The sequence below is a fragment of the Thamnophis sirtalis genome, unplaced genomic scaffold (genome assembly GCF_051295495.1).
Source record: "Thamnophis sirtalis isolate CommonGarterSnake01/CBP01778 unplaced genomic scaffold, rThaSir2_p1.2 scaffold_13, whole genome shotgun sequence".
Classification (NCBI taxonomy): Eukaryota; Metazoa; Chordata; class Lepidosauria; order Squamata; family Natricidae; genus Thamnophis; species Thamnophis sirtalis.
The window spans coordinates 53,872,196-53,880,431 of record NW_028261393.1 but is presented as its reverse complement, the minus strand read 5'-3'; positions in this window follow the sequence as shown (position 1 = coordinate 53,880,431).

Below are 8,236 nucleotides of genomic sequence, written 5' to 3'. Positions count from 1 at the left end.
GGTTGACTCAGCCTTCCATCCTTCCGAGGTGGGTAAAATGAGGACCCAGATTGTTGGGGGCAATATGCTGACTCTCTGTAAACCGCTTAGAGAGGCCTGAAAGGCCTATGAAGCGGTATATAAGTCTACTGCTATTGAAGTTCCCAAGTTATGCTGGCTGGGGAATTCTGGGAGTTGAAGTCCACAAGCCTTAAAGTTCCCAAACTATGCTGGCTGGGGAATTCTGGAAGTCCACAAGTCTTGAAGTTCCCAAGCTGGCTGGGGAATTCTGGGAGTTGAAGTCCACAAGTCTTAAAGTTCCCATGTTTGGACACTCCTGTGCTAAAATCATCAAAATTCAGAGCAATCACACCCCATGAAACCTGATTGAGATAATAAAACAGCCAGGGCGGTTCATTTGTTTCTGAGCAGCAGGCATACCCCCGTCACCAACGGAAGTTGGGCAGCAGTAGAAATGGGTTAAATGAATAAGTATAAATAGGTTTCAAACCAGCGCAAGGAGGCAGATGAATGACTGAACAAGAGCTGGTGTGTGTGTGTGTGTGTGGAGCGGAAGGCTCTTCATTCAGAGGGGGCTGCCCATTTAAGAAAAGGTGGGGAGCGGGAGAGGAAACTTCATGCCTTGGTGTTTTTTTTTCCCTAACCACCTTCCTTTGGCAAAGGGGCTGTTTCTGCTGGGGGCGAACATCCAGGGAAAGGCCAGGCCGGGCCTGATGGCAGCAGAGCAGGGACCCCCCTGCCAAAAAAAGGGCTGCGTTTGTCTCCACTGTGACTCAGGAAATGCGGCTGCAATTTCCACTTCTGTTGCACTGTTGCCACTCCTTCCTGTCGTTCTCACACATGCCCCCTTTTTTTTTCACAGCTGGGCATTGCAAAATTCACTGAAACTGGGGGAAAGGGAGGCTGCTGGTGGTGGTGGTAGCAGAGGACTCAACTCCAAGCCCTCCCTCCCCCCCCCACGCCCTCTGCCTGGGTCTTGCCAGGGGAAGTGGCTGCTGTGGCCCCTTTCCCAGGGCCAGGCAGGCTGGAGGAGTGGACCCCCCCCCCCAAGAAATCGAGCCCAGCGGCACAAGGGGGCTCCTGTGCTCCAGAGACACCCTTAGTTTAGTTTAGTTTATTGGGGTTTGTACGCCGCCCACTCCCGGAGGACTCCGGGCGGCTTACAATAAAAAGGGGAGGGGGATAAATAAGACAAAACAACAATTTAAAATACAACAACATACACAATTAAAGTGGGGCTGGATACTTCAACAGCCCCAGGCCTGCCGGAGCAGCCAGGACTTAGTAGCTTTACGGAAGGCCGGGAGGGTAGCAAGGGTCCGGATCTCCACGGGGAGCTCGTTCCAGATGGCTGGAGCTGCAACAGAGAAGGCTCTCCCCCGGGGGGGTCGCCAGCCGGCATTGGCTGGCAGATGGAATCCGGAGAAGGCCTAGTCTGTGGGATCTAATAGGTCTTTGGGAGGTGATTGACAGGAGGCGGTCTCTCAGGTACCCAGGTCCAATGCCATGAAGGGCTTTAGAAGTAACGACGACTAGCACCTTGAAGCGTGTCTGGAGACCAATGGGCAGCCAGTGCAGCTCGCGGAGGATAGGTGTAACGTGGGTGTACCTAGGTGCACCCACAATCGCTCGCGCGGCTGCATTCTGGACTAACTGAAGTCTTCGAACGCTCTTCAAGGGCAGCCCCATGTAGAGGGCGTTACAGTAATCCAGCCTTGAGGTGACGAGGGCGTGAGTGACTATCCGAAGGGCCTCCCGATCCAGGCAGGGTCGCAATTGGTGCACCAGGCCTCGCCTCCTGCAGCAGCCTGGAGCCCACGGGAGGGAGTTTGTCCCCAGGGCCTGCAGTGCGAGAGGGAGGAAAGAGGCCGCTGCCTTTGCCGGGAAGATCGCGGATTGTCAGCCAAGGCGGCGACTGCAATCTGACGCCAATATCCAGCAGAGGAGGAGAAGGGAGACTGCGTAGGGGGCTATCCTGACGATCAGCACATTAATCTCCCTCTCCCCCCGCCTCTCCAAATTAAGCACCTTTCAGCTCTGAGGGCAGCAAATGGAGGGCAGACTCCGGCAGGAAGAAGAGCTGGGGTCACCTTGTGGGCCCCCTGGCCAGCAACCCAGCCGGCGGCAGCCCCAAACAGAGTCCCTCTTAACACCCAAGGTGGCAACGGCAGCAGGGTAGGTGGAGGGGGGATGCTGTTATCATCAGCGGGCAGGAACAGCTAAAACCAGCCTCTGCCGGATTGCCTGGTCAGAGACGGAGGGAAGGGTGGGGCCGGGAGGAGCCCCGCTCAGCCCAGGAGGGGCAGCTTGGGATGCCGCCGCTGGATGCCCATCCTCGGCCGCCCCCTCGGGAAGCCCTTGTAGAAGGCAGCCTCGACCTCTTCAGGGGCTGGCTGGGAATGTTTGGGGATCCCTATTTAATATAGGGAGTTGTTTGTCTCATGTGAATTGGGGCGGGGGGCTTCCAAAGAATGGCTGTAACAGACTCCTGAGAGCCCTCCTCCCCCAGGAGACCCACCACTTGGGCAACCTTGGCAGCCAGCAACCCAAAAGGAAAGCCTACCGTTAGGGGGGAGATGGCGCCTTGTTTCCTTCTCCAAGGAGCAGCAATGGGAGGGACGGACTCCTGAAAGCGGGAGAGACCCAGGATGGCCTGGCATAAAGAGGCGAAAGGCCAGTGGGCTGCCCTGATCCCGCCTCCTTCCAGCCGCCTGGCAAAGTGTTTCCCACAGGCAGAAGGAGCATAACAGGGACAGCCAGGCCTGCTAAATGCAGCGCAGCCAGGCCGGGCAAACTTAAGAGAGGAGGGGGCAGCCTCACAGCCCCCCACCCCCAAGGACAGGAAGCCTTGAAGCTTGGCAGCAAGGGGCACACGCCCCCTGTGGTGTGGCCACTTGGCACAGACCCAGCCTGGGCAAAGCAATCCCGGGGTCTGCTCCCTGCCTGGGAAGAGCCCAGTCCCCCTACCCAGAAGCCAAGCGGCTGCTGCTCTCCCTTGCGAGAGACAATGCCCCCACCCCACTGCTGTGCCTCTTGGCTCCCCACAAGGGCACAAGGCTACTTGGGTCCCTGTTTTCCTTCGCCCATCCCAGCGAAGGGGCACGCAGTCTGCAGTCCATCCCAGTGAGGGGCATGCAGTCTGCTAGGCGCAGCCCGCTCTCTTCCCTGGCAGCAGCTCAGTGGGGAGAGAGACCCCTTCCTCCTTCTTCCCTGCCGCTGCCTCCTCCTTCGGGGCCTTTGTTAGGGGGCCAGTTGCTGACCCACCCAAGGAAGACGGTGCCCTTCCTCTACTGAGCAACGGGTGCAAATCCTCTCCTGCCCCCCTTTGCCAGGGATTCTCTTCATAGCCCTTTAAGGAGCTTGTGGCCGCTGCATCTTCTTCTGGGAAGGCAAAACATCCCCCTGCTTTGGGTTGCAAAAAACGGGAGGGAGGGAGGGAGCACAGCTTCAGGGGGGTCTGTGCCCAGAGGCAGTGGAGGGAGGTGGGACGTCCGCCCCAGAAGGTGCCCTAGAGCCCCCAATTTTCTGGGAGGGGCTTCACCCCGGGCTCCTCCCCCTGAGCAACTGCAGGCAAGGACCCCGAGGGGAAGGGCTGGCTCTCTGAGCTGCTTCAGCCCGGCCACAGGAGAGCTCTCCAGGGTGCTGGGAAGAGGCAAAGCCCAGGCATTCCCGAGCCGCCTCCCTTCGCTCCGCTCTACGTTTGGTGGTGCCTCCTCCGCTCTGCACCCCTGCTCAGCTTCCTTCGGTCAGAAGAAGCCACCTTCCACGCCAGGAGCAGCCCAGGTCTGCTCCGTTTGCCCAGAGCAAAGCACCCCACAAGTTGGGCAAGGCTGGGAGCCAGGCAGATGGCCGCTTCAGGCCGGCAGCCCCCTCTTTCTGCTTCAGCGTCTGCAGCGGTGACTCATCACAAGCGAGACTCACAAAGGAACACACTGCCACCACCACCACCACATTCACAGCACCATGTGAGCCCCCCCTCCCCCAAGTGTGATCTGCCACAGCTGCTGCCCCCACCCGAAAAGGGGCATCGGGGGGCGGGGGGGATGGGACAGGAACCCTTCAGGCTCGCTCCTGGTCAGCAATGGTTCCCAAAGCAGCCCGTAGGCTCCTTTCTCCTACAAATGGTCCAGCTATTCCCTCTCTCTGGGCAGCAACACACAGTTGTGTGCGCTGCCTTGAGGAAAAGCAGAGGGATCGCACGTCCTTGGGCTGCAGCAGCCAGAGAGGGGGAGAGTGGGAGGGAGGGAGAGAGAAAGAGAGAGAAAGAGAGGGAGGGAAGGAGAGAGAGAAAGAGGGAGAGAAAGAGAGGGAGGAAGGGAGAGAAAGAGAGGGAGGGAGGGGGAGAAAGAGAGGGAGGGAGAGAGAGAAAAAGGGGGAGAGAGAGGGAGAGAGGGGGAGAAAGAGAGGGAGGGAGGGGGAGAAAGAGAGGGAGGGAGGGGGAGAAAGAGAGGGAGGGAGAGAAAGAGAGGGAGGGAGGGGGAGAGAAAGAGAGGGAGAGAAAAAGAGAGGGAGAGAGAAAGAGAGGGAGGGAAGGGGAGAGAGAAAGAGAGGGAGAGAGAGGGAGGGAGAAAAAGAGGGAGGGGAGAGAAAGAGATGAAAGGAGGGAGAGAGAAAGAGAGGGAGAGAAGGGGAGAAAAAGAGAGAGAGAAAGAGAGGGAGGGAAGGGGAGAGAGAAAGAGAGGGAGGGAGAGAAAGAGGGAGGGGAGAGAAAGAGATGAAAGGAGGGAGAGAGAAAGAGAGGGAGGGAAGGGGAGAAAAAGAGAGAGAGAAAGAGAGGGAGGGAAGGGGAGAGAGAAAGAGAGGGAGAGAGAGAGGGAGGGAGAGAAAGAGGAAGGGGGAGAGAAAGTGATGAAAGGAGGGAGAGAGAAAGAGAGGGAGGGAAGGGGAGAAAAAGAGAGAGAGAAAGAGAGGGAGGGAAGGGGAGAGAGAAAGAGAGGGAGAGAGAGGGAGAGAGAAAGAGAGGGAGAGAGAGGGAGGGAGAGAAAGAGGGAGGGGAGAGAGAGATGAAAGGAGGGAGAGAGAAAGAGAGGGAGGGAAGGGGAGGAAAAAGAGGGAGAGAAAGAGAGAGGAGGAAGGGAGAGAGAAAGAGGAGGGAGAGAGAGGGAGGAGAGAAAGAGAGGAGGGAGAGAAAGAGAGGGAGGGGAGGGAGAGAGAAAGAGAGGGAGAGAGAGAGAGAAGAGAGACCAGCTGGGAACGGAGCTGACATCTTTCTGTCACCGGCCTCAAATCAAAATGTCAGAATCTTGACATTTCTACCAGCAATATACTCTTGCGGCGAACTAACACTTACTATAAATTCCATGTAGACCATCAAGAAAAACGGAGACGGTAAAAAAAGAGGAATAAGTGCTATTTGTATGCCGAACCCTGGAGGGATGTTTTCCCTAGAATCTGGGGCATTTGGGCCCTAGGCGGGGGAGCGAAGATGGAGGCGCTGCGTCAGCCTTAGCCAACTCAGCCCTTGTGTGTGTGTGTGTGTGTGTGTGTGTGTGTAATGGACCGGGGGGGGGGCAGGCATTTAACTCTCGGCAGTCTTGGTCCCAAAAGGTTCCAAGATGGAAAAAGCTAATCTAGATTAAACAGAGCAACGAAGGACAGAGCTGAAGGCCACGAAAGCTTCTTGGGGTTGGATTCCTTTTTAATATCTGTATATCGAGAGCCCACGACTTCGATCTCTTCTGCAGGACAGCGACTCAAAGAGGCAGACCAATGTCTCCTCTGCGTCGTCGGCTTTTACACCAGGACAAGCGGCCGTACAAACCCCCCTGTGCCAGTGCAAGCCGGGTTAACGCGGTTAACGGTTTGCACGTGGGAGGGCTCAGGGAGAGCTGCCACCGGGAATATTCCAACCCATCCTTTTAGCCAGAGGAAAAAGGGAGATTTCAGAGCCGAGAGAATACAGGTCCCTTCCGGCCAGGTACCTCCCCCCCCCCCCAAACTGTTAAAGGAATGGAAACGTGAAGCCAGCCTCCACAGCCCAGAACTGGAGGACAGCCAGTCTAATATTAGTTTAAAAAGCCATTTTGGAGGGGAGCCATAAATTACGGGCCGATTCCACATTAATTAGTTAATTGAAAGCATCGTTAAAGCGATGTAATGTCTGTAGGGCTAATGCAGTCCCACTGGTCTTCCAAACAGCCCGTCTCCCTCCTCCCTCTTCCTCCTCCATTGCCCCTGGGCCCTTTCTTGTCCAGTTCCCAGTGCAAATGCATATTCCCAGAAAGGAAAGGCCACCACAGAGTGGGCACTTTTCACCGAGGGAGCAAGACAAGGGGGAGAACCCTAAATCCTTAGCAGGTCGGCTAAAAAGGAGGCGGAGGAGGGGGCCTCCTTCGGCCGGGGGCTGGGAGCAATAAGGCAACTCCGGGAGGGCCTGGGACCAGAAGGCAGGCGACAGGCACCCCACTTCATGTCCTGCCCAACCAGCTGGCATCGCCCATCAAACCCGGCGACTCTCTCCGCCACGGAGGGGAAAGCGCCAGGCTCTTCCGCAGGAGACGCCATGGAGAAGAAAGCCGACAGCCCATCACGCCTCTGGATCTGCTCTGGGAACAGCCACGTTTGGAAAACTGGGTTTGCATCGCAAAGTGTGACTCCCCAAAGAGGCTACAGAAGTCGAGTTTGGTGTTTTGAGCCACAATGTAAATCTGATTGAGTTTGGGGGTGGGGGGAAGTGACTTGTTATAGGATTCTTAGCACAGACAATCCCCGACTTACGACCCTTCATTCGGGGACCATCCAAAGTTACAATTGCGCTGAAAATAAAAGTGGCTCGTGACCGTTTCCCCACACTTACGACCGTTGCATGTCCCGGGGTTATGTGTTCCCCTTTTTTGCAACCGTCTTGACAAGCAAAAGCCGTTTAACAGCCACGCTACTAATCTAATGATTCCCTTAACAACTGGGGCAAGCAAGTTCCTAAAAAGGGGGCAAAGCTCACTTAACAACGGTCTTGCCTTGCTTAGCAACCGAAGGGTTGGCTAAATTATGGTCGTGCCTATGTTTTTCTCATTGCTAAGAAGCTGGAAACCGCCCCGATTTAAAGGTGTCGGGAGAAGACTTGGGCTGTAGCTTCACAAACCATCTGCCTCTCAGAATGGATTCTCCCCATGGGCATCACCCGTCCAGGAAGAGGGGACCTGGGTGCGCTCTGGGCAAAGGTTGGCAGAGCTCCTGTAGTGGTCAAGGAAAGGCAATGCCAGAGGGAGCTGAAGACCAAGGCCCAGCCTTCCTTCACGGGGCTGCCGTTCCCCAGGTGCGGCCGGCTTACCGCACTGGGAAAGCAGCCAGGGGGCATTGACCACCCACTCCTTGGGCTTGACCGGTCCAAAAGTGTTAACCATTTGGCATGCTTGCTGAAGAGCAGCGCCGGCCAGCGAGCAGTCCTTCTCCCAGGCCAGTTCCTTTTTGCAGCCATTCCCCCTCTGCTCTGCCTCTCAGACTTGAGCCTTTGGCCTCTCTTGTATTGTATTGTATTATATTTTATTATTTGTATGCCGCCCTTCTCCGGGAGGACTCAGGGCAACGAACAATTCAAGGGGGTAAAAAGGGGAACATAAAAAGACAAAATACAAATAATAAAAGTAAGCAACAGCCGCACAACCATACATGTCGAGAGGGGAGGGAACTCATCACCCCCAGGCCTGCCGGCAAAGCCAGGTTTTGACGGCTTTTCGGAAGGCCTGGAGAGAGGTGAGGGTCCGAATCCCTGCGGGGAGTTCGTTCCAGAGGGCCGGAGCTGCCACAGAGAAGTCCCTCCCCCGGGTAGTAGCCAGGTGGCATTGGCTGGTAGATGGCACCCGGAGGAGGCCAACCCCGTGAGATCTAATGGGTCTGTGGGAGGTAATTGGCAGCAGGCGGTCTCTCAAGTACCCAGATCTCTTGTGTTAGGGGGTGCCAAGGTACAGTTCCAAGGATCTGATCATTTCACACACACACCCCATGACTAGCTGACGAGGGGTGCAGAATAAGCAGTGGGGGTCTTCCTGGAGAAAGCTCTAACCTCATTAGCCCCATAGAACTTTAAGCAAAGCCACTCCAAGGCCTTCTCAGTTGCTGGTTGATGGCCAGAGAAAAATGCACACCTCTGATGCATTTACAGCCCCAGCTGAGCTCCTCATGGGCTACCTGGCAAGCTCTTATATCAAGGACCAGGAAGGAGTAAGTCTGTAAGGAGTTAGCAGGAGGTCCTTGGCAGCCCTCTGGACCAATGGCCCACCTCTGCACCACCTCTCAC